The following is a 15,524-nucleotide window of genomic DNA, read 5'->3' on the forward strand; positions in this document are numbered from 1 at the left end:
CCATCTCCTATTCAAGATGGAGTTGCTCTGGTTCAAACACCTCTGTAAAGAGTGCCACAAATACAGTCTACATACCCCTGGAAATCTTTTATACTACATGTGGAGACCTTTAATAATGATTTGTCTAAGAAAAAAATGTTTTTGAGGGAGTGGAAGAAAAAATGGTGAGACAGGATATTTTTAATGACTGATTGTCATAAACAGAGACATTTGAAGTCACTTCCCGATATAGAAAGAGATACACATTTTGTTCTCTTGGTAACAAAAATAATTAAGAGCAATAATAGGTGTAGAGGCTGCTTTCAAAACACTTTCAACGTTATACAATTTTATACTATAAAATGAAAAGCCATTACTCTTCTTATAAACTAGAGAAAATGAAGATGGACAAAAGCCTGCCTGATGCGTAATAAAAGCTTGAGTACCGAAGTAGGATTAATTGCTTGAACCCAGGAGGTGGAGATTGCCGTGAGCCAAGATTGTGCCACTGCGCTACAGCATAGATGACAGAGGGAGAATCTGCCAAAAAAAAAAAAAAAAAGCTTCGGTAACAGTGAAACCACCTTTCCAAAAATTATAGCAATGACAAAATTGTAACAGTAAGCTAAGCCATCCCCATCTTTTCTTTCCTTTAATTATTCCTGGGCTAATCGGCTGAGCTGGCTATCTATGGATGAAATTTAGACTACAGTTTAAATGATAATAGGCCTTACCCCAAAACTCAACAACTTTTGTAAAGCCATCAGGCTCGAGGGAGGAGAGGAGACTGAGTGCTTCTAAGGCTCAGACGTAAATGATCGTCAGCCATTATTTCAGAGGTATAAGATATGCAGCATCTCCAATCACTTCTGCAAATAGCATCTCTACTGTAGAACCTAAGATTGACCTTTGACATATCTTTTCAGGAGTTTTTCATATCTAACACCCATGGCTCCAACTGGACCTGCCAACCCCACTCCTGTGGTCCCACCCAGAAGTGATTCAGCCTGCAGGAGGACAGCTTCGACCCCCAGTATGAGTCCATCTTCTTCCCAACCAATCAGCAGCAAGCACCTATTACCAGCCACCCCACCCCTTCATCCAAACTGCCTTTGAAAAATACATGCCCTAGAAGCTGTGGCCAGCCTCCTGTCCATTAAACTCTTTCTCTACTACAATGCACTGGACTCTCTTTACATAGTGCTCAGGAAGAGCTCCTCCTGTGGTTACATTAGTACTCACCATCAGCTTATGAACAACCTGAATGGCACGGTTGGATTGAAGAAGATTAACTGGGGAGCAATTCAGCCAAGAAAATTAAATGAATAAAAACAATTCAGATAATAAGATAAGTTCAAAGTAGGGTTTTTCCAAGAAGAATTCCAGTAGATGGATCTGCATTTTTATGCAGTTGAATAGCTCCAACTTGCTGATGTTACAGCATTGAAGAAGAGTCTCCTCATTAGAAAGAGCATTAAAACGTCAGGAAACAACAGGTGCTGGAGAGGATGTGGAGAAATAGGAACACTTTTACACTGTTGGTGGGATTATAAACTAGTTCAACCATTATGGAAAACAGTATGGCAATTCCTCAAGGATCTAGAACTAGATGTACCATATGACCCAGCCATCCCACTACTGGGTATATACCCAAAGGATTATAAATCATGCTGCTATAAAGACACATGCACACGTATGTTTATTGCGGCACTATTCACAATAGCAAAGACTTGGAATCAATCGAAATGTCCATCTGTGACAGACTGGATTAAGAAAATGTGGCACATATACACCATGGAATACTATGCAGCCATAAAAAAAGGATGAGTTTTCATCCTTTGTAGGGACATGGATGCAGCTGGAAACCATCATTCTTAGCAAACTATCACAAGAACAGAAAACCAAACACCGCATGTTCTCACTCATAGGTGGGAACTGAACAATGAGATCACTTGGACTCGGGAAGGGGAACATCACACACCGGGGCCTATCATGGAGAGGGGGAGGGGGAAGGGATTGCATTGGGAGTTATACCTGATATAAATGATGAATTGATGGGTGCTGACGAGTTGATGGGTGCAGCACACCAACATGGCACAAGTATACATATGTAACAAACCTGCACGTTATGCACATGTACCCTAGAACTTAAAGCATAATAATAAACAAAAAAAAAGAAAGAGTAAAGCAGAGATAAGCCTATCATTCCTTAGGGAGTTTAAGCACTGTGTCTTGTGTCAGCACAGTATTCAACTTAGAGGCTTTCTGCAACCTCTAGTATGATAGAAATACTTTTAAAAAGATAAGTTAGTGTCAAGAAGCAGGATCTTCTGAGAAGAGATAACTTTCAAACATGTTAAAGCAATAATTGAAAGCAATTATACATTAATATGCAAGTACACAAATATAACAAAGTACAAAACTTGTCTAACAACTGAATCTTAATATATGTCATAAATTGATTACATTTCTTTTCTAAAATTTTGTATTTCTGATAGTGCTTATAGTATTTGTTACCATAAGGTAGTGAGGAGGCGAGATAATGAAATTGGTACAAAACTACAGTTAGACAGAAGAAATAAAACTTGGCTCATGCCTGTAACCCAGCATTTTGGGAGGCCCAGGTGGGTGGACCACCTGAGGTCAGGAGTTTTGAGAACAGCCTGGCCAATATGGTGAAACCCCGTCTCCACTAAAAAGACAAAAATTAGCTGGGTGTAGTGGCAGGTGCATGTAATCCCAGCTACTCAGGAGGCTGAGGCAGGAGAATAGCTTGAACCCAGGAGGTAAAGGTTGCAGCAGACTGAGATCGCACCACTGCACTACAGCCTAGGTGACAGAGTGAGACGTCATCTGCAAAAAAAAAAATCTAGTGTTTGGTAGCAGTATAGGGCGACTATAGTTAACAATAATTTATTGTATACTTTAAAATAGCTTGAAGAGTAGATTTTGAATGTTCCCAATGCAAATAAATGATAAGTATTTGAGGAGATGGAAATCCCAATTAACCAGATTTGATAATTACACATTGTATGCTTGTATCAAAATATCACACACATCCCATAAATATGTACAACACTTATGTATTCTTGAAAATAAAAAATTTGTTAGTTAACCTAGAACAAGCAACTTCTTTACGATTGAGAATCTCAGAAAATAGGAAATAATATTTTAGATACGAGTAATAAAAGTCAGTATCTTACACATCCCATTATTTAAGACTGAGATTCTCTGCAAAGTTTAGTTACTCTGAAAAATAATGTGCAGTCAGAAACATAATTTAACACATGAAAATGTATAACAAACATGCATGTTTTTAAAACACTGATATTGGGAGATAGGCTGGGCGCAGTGGTTCAAGCCTGTAATCCCAGCACTTTGGGAGGCTGAGTCCGGTGGATCATGAGGTCAGGAGATCGAGACCATCCTGGCTAACATGATGAAATCCTGTCTCTACTAAAAATACAAGAAATAAGCTGGGCACCTGTAGTCCCAGCTACTTGGGAGGCTGAGGTAGGAGAATGGCATGAACCTGGGAGCCAGAGCTTGTAGTGAGCCCATATTGTGCCACTGTACTCCAGCCTGGGCCTGGGCAACAGAGCTGGAGTCCATCTCAAAAAAAAAAAAAAAAGGAGATAAAGCATACATTTACAAAACAAAGAAAAATCTAAATATGGCCAGATAGTTGGTTAATTTGTATAGACCAAATGTATTCTATCAGTCTCACATTTTTTAATCTTTCTCAATTTTTTAATCAAATTACTAATTTAAAAAGGTTTATAGTAAGTACATTAAGTGATCATAAACTAAACTTTTGAATAACGCATTACTTTTTTAGTTGGGTTTGTATCATATAGTTTCCATAATTCGTCTAATTCATTAATAGCAAAGCACTCATTATCAATCCTGTTTTGACCTGTGAAATTCTGAAGTGTATTTATTGCCAGTGGATCACAATGCCTTGGCTTAAAGCAGATACAGAAAAAAGCTAAAATCACAATGTGGTTCAGTTATTTTGTCGGAGGGTTAAAAGCTTAAATGTGCTCCATCCAGTGTCAATTGCACATTCGTCTTGGAAATTAAGTGTTCTGCCAGAAGAGCTGGCACTCACATTCACAAAGGAGACACAATTTTTGCTTTGCTTCTCCACACTTACTTTAAAAATGTACACTAGAAGAGGTTCAGCAATTCCACTCAGTAAGGAGCTGCACGTGCTTTAATAAATCAAATGCTTGGTGGGAATCTTAGCTTGAATATGTTAACCTTGAGAAATTATAAGTCATGAAGGCCTTGAAAAAGTATCTAAAAGTAAAAACAAGAAGCAAATATAATTTTCTCTTTTATTTCAAGTTCAGAATTCCATATCTATCAAATATTAAAACAGCATTACTTTAAAATGTCCAAACAATAAAATAGACTATCTTGTTCCTGCTTCATTGCCATTCTGCTATATTACATGACCACATGTTCACAACATGTCGCATGTTCACAGCATGTCAAGCTCATTTTAATATCATTCCTCACATCTTTTTCTCCAACCCAAAAAAGGTAAATACTCTCGATGAAATAGTTTGTAATTTCTATATTTTTCTGTGAACCTTGTAAAATTTATCAACAAGTCACATTCCATAATTTGTGGGAGATTTCAAATTGAATCACATACAATTTAACAGTGATTAACCCTAGGCTAGTGACTGGAGTTGGAGACAGCTGGTTCAGTAGAGTATTGCTTTCTGAGTCTTATTAGCATGAGTTGATCCTAAAAATAGGATACTTTTATTTTCTGGGCACTATTGGGTGGTAAGTATTTCAATGATAAATAATAATAATAATAATAATAATAATAAATTACCTCTGGTTCCAAGGTAGACTTAATATCAGGTTAGTGGAAAATTCCCAGGATGCTAAAATCATAATGAAACTTTTTTGTTTGACTACTTTTCAGATCTGTAATGGCTGGGGCTCTTGGAATATAATTGGTGCAGAGTGAACATAACTTCTTTATCAATAGTGAACTCTTAAGACACAGGAGGAAAAGACAGGAATTCATGTTGCTGGGAGTCTGAGGAAGCAGGTTGGCAGCAGCAGTAAAGCCAAAGGCACTCAAACCCTCAAGGAATGAAGAAAGACTATCCCTAGGCAGACGGAACCACTAGGATATGGCGCCTTGCAATTTCCCTTTGTAATGCCCATCACACCTACAATTTCTTGATGGTGAATATCTTCCCCAGTAAACTGTTAACTGAATGAAGACCAGAAATACTGGAGTGCATCTTATTCACTGGAGTTTCTTCAATGTCTTCAGAAGTATTTAACATATAGTAGGGGCTTAAGATTTATTGAGTTATTAATTGGCCAAGAAGCTTTTTCCAAGTAAAGTTGGGGCTCAGGCAAATTATGCAGTGATTCTAAGAGCTGCCCTCGTACCAATCCAAGGAGACTAGACAAAGGCAATAGAATTGAATACAAAATGGAAATGTTGAACTCAAATTATTCCTTTGTTATTGTTACTGCCTCCCTGATACAGCATATTTTTAGCTTCCTTGGGTATGAAAAATGTCAGTTATTATGAGCTCTTCAGACCATATTTAAAAGCAGATATTTCTGGGGTTGCCATGGCAAGGAGCACAGCATGCTGATGAGATAAGATTATATTCCTAACCCTCTCCAAACTAAACAAAAAACAAAATACTTAAATGAGAATGAGATAGTTTCTCTATATATTTATTCACAATTTTTACTTTGCATCCTAATTTTTGTTTTGGGCAAGCACTGTTCTGTTCCATAAAATTACATCATTGGACAAAATTAATCTCCTTTATGAATCCTAAATTTTGGGGGGGGGGTGCTGGTACAGTGGTTCATGCATATAATCTCAGCACTTTGGGACTCCAAGGCAAGAGGATCACTTGAGCCCAGGGGTTCAAGACCAACCTAGGAAATATAGTGGGACCCCCTCTCAACAAAGTTAAAAAAAAATCAATTGGAAGAAATCAATAAAAAAAACCTGTATATGTGGTGCATGTGGATGTCTATGCATATATAATTTGATAATGTTGTGGAATAAAGTAGATAATAAAGGCATTGTTCATGATGAGAGGAGACATGTTAAATAAACTCATCATGAAATTCCTTCCTAGGGAGATGACATTTGAACAGTGACTGAGAAGATAGGAAGGAGCAAATCACATGAGGATCTAACAAAGGGCATTTCCCATTGGTCAGAGCAACCACTGTCAAGATTGGGGTAAGGATGACTTTGCTTCATCGAGAAGCATCAACAGTACTCAGGTGGTTAGAGTGGAGTGAATGAGTGAGTGAAAAAGCATCGAGAATCATTAAGTGTAAGGCTTTTACAATGAAGATTGAAGACTTCTTATGTTATTCACAATGTGAAAAGAAGCCTTCATAAGGTTTTGGCTTGATAGTGAGTGACAGTGATTACATCTTGGTGAATACTATCATCATATATTTTTTCTTTTTAAATACATCTTTAACAGCTTTGTGGAAATATACTACGGGAGTTATAAATGAGCTAGAGAGAACAATTAGAAAACCAATATATCCGTCTGGTAATTATCTAATATATCAGATTAATAATCATCTCAGGCCAGATATAACTGTTGCTTGTGCTAGGCCTTTGGCAGTATAGATGGTGAGAAGAAGATCAAATTTTGATGTATTTAGCTAATAAGGCCCATGAAACTTGCTGGTTGAATGAAAAGGGGATATTGAGGAAAGTGAGAGATAAAGAAACAGATTAACGATTTTGCCTGAGCAACGAATGTGTGGCTGTGCTGTTAATTGAGCTATGGAGGAACTAGGAGGGTCAGATTTGGGCCTGATAGTTAGTAGTAATCAGAATTTTGTTTATATATAATGAGAAAAAATTTACATATTAGATTCAAGTATGGTGATAAAAGTTATAGAGTTGAGATAAAATTATACTGTGTTTAAAGTCACAGAAGCTGATGAGATTGCCTTCAGATGCATTCATAAACAGAGAAGAGAAAGAACCTTGGGCTGACAATATTTCAAGGGAGAAAAAGGAGAGGTAGGGAGGAAAGATTTTGTATAGGCAATGAAGTAGAAGGAAAACAAAAGAAGTTGGTGTCTTAGGAGTCCAGTTAATAGGAAATAACTAGTCAAGAACAAAAGAGTAATCATTTGTGTCCATCACTGTTGAGGGTTTGAACGTGATGAAGATATAGAATGGATCTTGTATTTTGCACAATACAGATTTGCTGATGACTTTTTAAAGAGCAGCTACAATAGTATGGTAGTGACAAAATTCTGATAAGACATTAATGAGAGAATTAAGAGGTGAACATATACTGAGCATAAACCAATCACTCAAGGAGCTTTGTTGCAAAAGGCTACTGAGAAGAGTGACAGGAGCTGGAGGTAGGGGGGATTTTTTAATTAGTCCGTTACATTTTTATTCTATTGGAAATGATCCAATAGTGGAGGGTAGGGGGCAAGAATTGATGGCAAAGGGGATAGAAGAACTAATTGCAAGGGCAAAATCTTTAAGTAAGAGATAAGGGGATGGAGACCAAGTTGAGGGGGTTAGCTTTCTACAGAACAGTAATTATTTACTGGGAGAGGGAAAATAATATAAAGAATATGGTTACCTTAAGACAAGTAACAGATTTAGTGATTAAGGTTACATTAAGAAGAGTAACAGATTTAGTGATAGCAAAGTGTAATTCTCTTTTCACTGCTATTTTCAGATTAAAACAAAAATGTTTTATTACTGTGACCATCCGATATGAGCAAAGAGTAGAAAAGTGTACTAGAGTCATAAAAACATCTGCAAGAGAGACATTTTAATGATTTCAATGAAGGACCATGGGAGCAAACCTAATAAGTAGGAGCGATAAAGACTTGGACAGAAATTAGAGTGAGAAAGTAGAGGGATCCAATAGATTGGAGCTCATGAGTGGCTGAGGAATTAATACAGTTGCAGAAAGTACACTGGGAAAAATATAAGATGATAGTCAAAATATAGAATCCTTGAATTTGGGCATTTGGAAGAGAAGCAGTTATTTTGATGACAAAACGTAAGTCCTGTCCACAGGACTGGGTATCTGAAGAGGGCTAGAGGACAAGATTGATGCTATGGTCAAAGAACTGAAGTCAGCATAAGACAAACCATCCATGTAGTTCTAAAAATTGCCAAGAATGATGCCAAGAGTCTTCACAGGGAAAACAGTGGGTCAATTTCCAGAACATTCAATGATGAGGAGAGTAATGGTGAGGTAGTACACAAGGAGGGGTCATGGGTAGTATAGTTTGATGGCAGGCACCTCTTTGGCACTGTGGTGATTGACAGGAAGTGAGAAAATCTGCTGACAGCTGCACTGAAAATCAAGGAGGGCACCTCCAGGCTTCATGCTGTGTGGTGTGTGGGAGCCAGGGTTTCCATGTGAGAGCAGGGGAAGCGGTGATCTTCAGAAATAGCCTCAATTCAGGAACAGATGGAAGGAAACTTCAAAGAGGGCATTGAGATTACATAAACTTTGTTGTTCACAGAAAATAAGTTCTAGATGACTCAATGGAGAACCTATTTTTGTGGACTTGAGATACTCAAATTATGATTTAAAAGTACTATTATAATGATGATAAAATTTCCATTAATATACATGAAGTGCTTGCTATGCACCAAGCATCATAATAGATGTTTTGCCTATATTATCTAAAGTCATCCTTAACCTTACAATAATCCTAGTGATCAACCCTATTATCCACATTTTATGAGTATAAAAATTTAAGTAACTTACCTAAAATGAGTTAAAATGAGTTAGTCAGGGGCCGGGCGCGGTGGCTCAAGCCTGTAATCCCAGCACTTTGGGAGGCCTAGACAGGCGGATCACGAGGTCAGGAGATCGAGACCATCCTGGCTAACACGGTGAAACCCCGTCTCTACTAAAAAATACAAAAAACTAGCCGGGCGAGGTGGCGGGCGCCTGTAGTCCCAGCTACTCAGGAAGCTGAGGCAGGAGAATGGTGTAAACCCAGGAGGCGGAGCTTGCAGTGAGCTGAGATCTGGCCACTACACTCCAGCCTGGGCGACAGAGCAACACTCCGTCTCAAAAAAAAAAAAAAAAATGAGTTAGTCAGGACTTGAATCCATATTGCTCTGTCTCAAGTGTTCTAGGTTTCTAAAAGGTTTATCAGTATAAGTCATTCCCTACCCATGCATCTCTTTCTTGATGATGGTAAAAGGGTTGGTTCATAGACTGCTATTGCATATAAACACAGCATTAAGAATTCTATTATCTTAAAATAGAAGTTAGTATCATTATCAAAAATATCTGAATATTTTGATTAGTTAAAAACAGAAGTTTATAAAATGACTTTAGTATTAACTTAATGTGGGGCTTTTCTGGTGAATTAAAAAAAAAGAATGTCCAATATTTCCTTCTCCTTCTCCATTTATATTTTCCTGCTTTTTCAAAGTACCAAAGTTAGGGCCATTGGGATTCTGAAGTATTTTAGTTGAAATTTATTGCTTATTAAGAGAACAATTACTTAATAAGTCTTCATGTGATATGTTTGACAATGTGCTAGGCACAGTGGAGAGTAAGACTCATATAATTCCTTGCATCTTAGAATGCAGAGTCTGGTGGGGAAAACAGACTCTAAATAGATAAGTGTGCATGCTTTTATTTGAAGTACACTTGTGGGAAGTGCTTTAAATGAGAAGTACAAGTTCTAGCAAGGGTATATAATAGAGAGACACAGCTCTCATAAGATGACTCCTTCCACAGGGTTGTGTGTCAAGTGCAGTTACTCTCAGTGGTGTGTTTGCTTAAAGAAGGATGGAATATGTTACCAATCTCCTTTACCCAATGTTAAGTTTGATGTATGCAGCACCAAAGAAAAGCAAGAGGCTGAGCAATAATACAGCAGACACAGATTTTAAAAACTTCCAATCTTGGTCCTGCAAGTGAAGCAATACAACTCTCTTAGCTTTTGTGGCAGGTCAGACAACACTGGGAAGAGGACGAGGCCTTCCGACCCCCAATCCAGTCTGTATCTCTTAGACCTCGGAGCATCTCAGGGTTGATTTTACTATCTGAGAATTTTTAATAAATCATCTAATTATGCTCATTGCTCTGTTTTCTAAGAGGAAAAAAATCCTCCTGTGGAATTCAAGCAATAAGGCCTCATCCTTTATTCTCAGCCTAACTTATCAGAGAGATGAATGAGTATCAGAAAAACAGCTACCAAAACCTGTGAAAGACATGCCAATATTTTGGCTGGAGAGTAGTTTTGTCCTGATAACTATATTGACTCATCTTTAGAAATAAATTGTGTGATTTAAAATGCCCTTGAAAAGTTATCATTTATTAAGATTTCCTGCTGAAACTTAAGGTTTGATAATTGCAGGGTTATGGAGAGACCAAGTACCTTTACTGGTACAAGACTGTTTTTCCCAGCTCTTTCCCTGGACTCGGCTAGCCCATCGATTTTAGAGGCTATGGAGACCAGCACAACTAACGCCATCCCCTTGCCTTTCAGTCAGAGCCCTTTGGCAAAAGAATAAAAAGGAGGCCAACCTTAAGAGTCACACAGCTTCTAATGTCTTGGCTGCCCCTTAATAAGTATGTATTCAGAGCACATTGACAATAGTGCTACTGACATTGTTACTAATATAGAACAAGTCAAAATACAAAGAATTTTAAATGGCTCAGATTCTTTAAAAATGATTTTGGAACCGTTTCTTCTTCTAAACCGGAGTCTCCTGCTGCTCCTGTTGGTAGTGAGATCTCTAAAGTGCCAGACAATGGTGACCGTGATAAATGGTCTTCCTAGTCAAAGGTGCCCTGAGTGAAAAGCAAAAGTATAAAAAGCCAGTCTCACTTGTGTGATGCCAGTCTTGTAGACAATAAATGTCTGTGCATGTACTTTTAAAGCCAGATCTTTTAAGTTGATTGTTAAGCAGTTAACTGTTAGTACTTTGAAACATTCCATTCTTTGGTAGTGTAGAGTTGATGTTGAAAACTTTCCATGACACTGTAAACCTAAAGCGTTCTCCAGTTGAGCTTAAATAATTTAATGATTGCCTTTTAACATGAACAAATTTAAGATTCTGGTAAGTTTAGAAAAATAAATATTTCCAATAATCAAGGAAAGGATTATTCACTGTAATTGACATTAATGTATAATTTACGGACTATAATGTTCTTAGGCTTTGATAAATCCTAATGAGTAAAACTAAGAATGAAAATGATTATCCCACAAGAATAAAAATAAACACACTATCTTTTCATTTGCTTATGATTTGGGAAGTTGTTCTATTTTGTTTCAAATGACTTGTTAGGATTTCTGCAACTTGAATTTAAAAGGTACAGGGGTTATTCAGCAAAAAGTTCAGAAAGTTTATTTGATCGGTAAATTTTGTTTATTATGTATCAAAGGAAGTGAATCTATGTTAAATTGTTCATTTAAGAAGATATGAGAAGAAGAAGGAGAAAGAGGAGAGAGGACGAAGACTAAGTGAAGCTAGTGACTCTCTTTCCAAATCCTGCTATAATATAAAATTATATTAAAAGTATTATGGTATTACACCACTACCTACATCAATAAGATGCCAGTTTGACACATTGTAAGAAAAAATCAGCTAAATTTTAATAAATCCAACACTCTAGAAAGAAAAGAAAGTGAAAAGTATATAGTGTGCCTCATCCACAAGAAGTCTTCAGAGACCACAGAGCCATGATATCTGCTATGCCACAGAAGTGTATATTTCAAAAGAAGTGGTTTCCAGCACAAGAAATCTAGCTTCCTTCAACGCTAAATTTCAGTGATGTGTCAAGAGTGACAGGCAACTCTAAAGAATAAATTGTGAAATTAGAGAGGGATCATGGTCTTTCATACTATTTTATTCTATTCCAATGCTGTTTGCACACACATCTGGAATCTAACTTGTATTTCTACATTCATAATAAGATTTTCAAATGGAAAATAAAAAACTTAGATAGCAAAAATCCTTCTTAAACACTCCAGGACTGACAACATTTGATCATTAAACCACTAAAAGTATGATATCTTTTGGTCTTCGATTTATAGAACCAGGAGTGCAATCATAGATGCCAACTGCAAATTTACTATTCACTGAAGCCCTGAAAGAATGAAGAAGTATAAATAATCAGACAACTCCAGATAGCTAGTAAATCTGCTTCTGGCTTTCTCTCTCCCTACTGAAGTTTTATAAGAAAACCCAGGATATGGTGGGGCATGTCGCTGACCTTGGAAGTTGACATGAAGTGCATAGCCATTTATTTCTAGAACAAATCTGAGAAGAATATTAGAATGCACAGGCTATTTCTCTTATCCAAGAAAAAATATTTTGTTTATTTTTGGTCTGTTTGATTTGGGGGTTTGGGATCCATCTTCTTTCTGAGTAGGTATTGCATTCTCCTGATAATAGCATTTGATCCTTTCTAGTGATAGGTACTTTGATGTCAGTCATCTCTTATTTGGTAGTCCTGCAGCTTTTTCATAACCCTCACTGCTATCTTTGAGGTGTAATAACAAGTCAGGCCCATCATTGATCTTGGAAACCCTTCTACTCACATCGGGGTACAGAAAAGAAGCTTCACCCACTGGGAAATAAAGGCTATTGTTATGGAAATCTTAACTTTTAGGATGGGTTTGGATAGAGTTGCAAGGAGTATTCCAGCTGAAGTCATTTGAACAATGACTCTTAAGGTAAATTAGTTGAGTTGAGCATTGGAGAGCTGTGGAAGAACAAGTTGAAAAACGAGTTTGAGGCTTCACCTCGGAGGGCCTTGAAAACCAGGCAGCGTTTATTCTTTTCAGCATGCAAGGATTTGAAGGCATTGAGATGGTGAGTGATAAAGACACAATCCAAACTTTGTTGTGCAAAGATTAATTTACCTATAGTGTGTATGAAAACTGTAAGGCAGAGAGAAGAGGGAAGGGAACCTATTAATATTAGATAAAAGATACAGCAGGACACAGTGGCATGTACCTGGAGTCCCAGCTACTCAGGAAGCTGAAGCAGGAGGACCCCTTGAGGCCAGGAGTTTGAGGCTGCAGTGAGCTATGTGCCTGTGAAGAGCCACTGCACCCCAGCCTGGGCAATATAGCAAGGGTTTGTCCCAGTTTTTAATAAATAACTAAGCAGACATCAAAGCTCAATTATGATTTGAATATAATAAATGAAACAATTTATACACTCTACTTTGCTCAAGTTATCTCTACTTTGGCTGCTCATTTTCTATCCTTCAAATTTAGCTATTGAAGAATAATTTCATACTTCAAAGCATAATTCAAATCCCAAATTTTATAAACAATCTCTGAGACTTCCAGGGGAACTCCCTAATGCCTTTATATTTTGTTACTATACTCAATTGCATGCTCATGGTCGGCGACCAAACAATGTGTGTCAAATGATTTGTATTAGTTTGTTTTTATGCTGCTGATAAAGACATAGCCAAAACTGTGAACAAAAAGCGATTTAATTGGACTTATAGTTCCACGTGGCTGGGGAGGCCTCAAAATCATGGCAGGAGGCAAAAGGCACTTCTCACATGGTGGCAGCAAGAGAAAAATGAGGAAGAAGCAAAATTAGAAACCCATGATAAACCCATCAGATCTCATGAGACTTATTGTGTTAGTTATTTTTGTATAAATTTATCTTATACAATCAGGAGGACAATATCATCTTTAAATCTTTGCATCTTTCTAAAGAGATTTGTACATAATAGGCAGTGAATAACTGCTCAATTAAATTGAACTAATAAATTTTTCCTAAGATGTATACATCTAATAAACTCATATGTGAACAAGCATGTTAAAAATAGTTGAATTCATCATTATGTTTTCTCAGATGGAGTTGTATCAGATATTATTAGTTTGAGTAAATAATTTTGAAATAAACACTTTCTAGATGTAAGCATAAATATAATAAGGACTGATTTGCATCAGAGAATCACCAAAGTCATCAAGATCGTTGAAAACCATGGTAACAAAAAAGCTAAAATTTCAAATCTAAATATGAGTATATGCCCATTATCAATTTAAATATCTCTCAATTTCAAATCTACCCTTTTTTTCCATGCTTTATGATGCTAGAACTGGATCCTGCCACCCTTTTTCCTTTGCCATCTGCACCGTGATACTAAACATTCTAGAGGGACACCCCAATTAGGCTTCCTAGCGAGTTTCACCATCATACTCTAGCTGCTTCCTGTGGAACTTCCCGGCACTACAGCATTACAGCAGGCTGTTTCCTCACATCAGAGCAAACAATTTCTCAGTGACTTTCATGGCTACCCCCATAAAATGGATTCCTAGTGAGTTTTACCTGCATCTCAGGGGTGGTTTACTATGGCATCTCAGTGAACTTCTCTGCCACCCAAGGGGACCCCAGTCACATCTCTGCCAGAGTCTGAAGCTCAGCTCTGTGATGGAAGGTGGGAGGAGCTCACTAGCATGTTTGATCTTTCTTTGGGTTCCTTCCCTCAGCTCTAAAGATAGTGACGTTTTCTAACTCTGTTATGCCTATATCCTTTAGAGTTCTCCATCCCTTTTCAGAGCTGAATCCTCTTTTATCAATTTAATACTTCTTAATATCACATTTTCCTGTTCAAACGATAGGTGTGATTTTCGTGTACTAAATGGACTCTTGCAGTCTGTAAGGGAATTTTCTCAAGATAGGAAACTATAATAAAATGAACAAGACGTTTGTATGCCAGTATTGGTTAAGTCATGTGAGATACCGATGTGTTTCAAATGCAAGACTCAAAATCCCTGCTGCACCTATACTCCTTCCAGGGAGTTCTTTATAAATAGATATCCACATTGTAAATATACATCACCTTTACCCTAAACACAAATGAATTAGTGAGTTTTGCAGAGCCAGTAATCTTATATTTTTTCAGTGACTCTTTAGACATCCTGGCAATATTTACTCTTTCCAAAGCAGATGCTCTAAGTTGATAGTGACCAAATCAATCAATCAATTCCTCTGTGACAGAATAATGAGTCGTGGTTAATAGATAGAATCTAAAGTAGGGCCCCCTAAGAGATGAGTGTAAGCAGAAGCCATGAGATAGTAGGAAGCATAAATAAGTAGAATTAAGTAGGAAACACAAGGTAAAAACACCTTTTACTTGCTCTTGTAGCTTGTAGCATTATCTTTTTTCATGCACTTATTTTATTTTAATAGTTTTTGGGGGACAGGTGGTCTTTGGTTACATGGATAAGTTCTTTAGTGTTAATTTCTGGTGCACTGTCACCTGAGCAGTGTACACTGTACCCAATGTGTAGTCTTTTATCCTTCACCCCTTCCCACCATTCCCCTTAAGTGCCCAAAGTCCACTATATCATTCTTATGCCTTTTCATCTTCATAGCTTTGGTCCATTTATAAGTGAGGACATATGCTATTTGGTTTTCTATTTCTGAGTTACCTCACACAAAATAATGGTCTCCTACTCCATCCAGGTTGCTGCGAATGCCATTATTTCTTTCTTTTTTATAGCCAAGTTGTATTCCATGATGTGTATCT

Source organism: Piliocolobus tephrosceles, chromosome 1, assembly GCF_002776525.5.
Source record: "Piliocolobus tephrosceles isolate RC106 chromosome 1, ASM277652v3, whole genome shotgun sequence".
Taxonomy (NCBI): Eukaryota; Metazoa; Chordata; class Mammalia; order Primates; family Cercopithecidae; genus Piliocolobus; species Piliocolobus tephrosceles.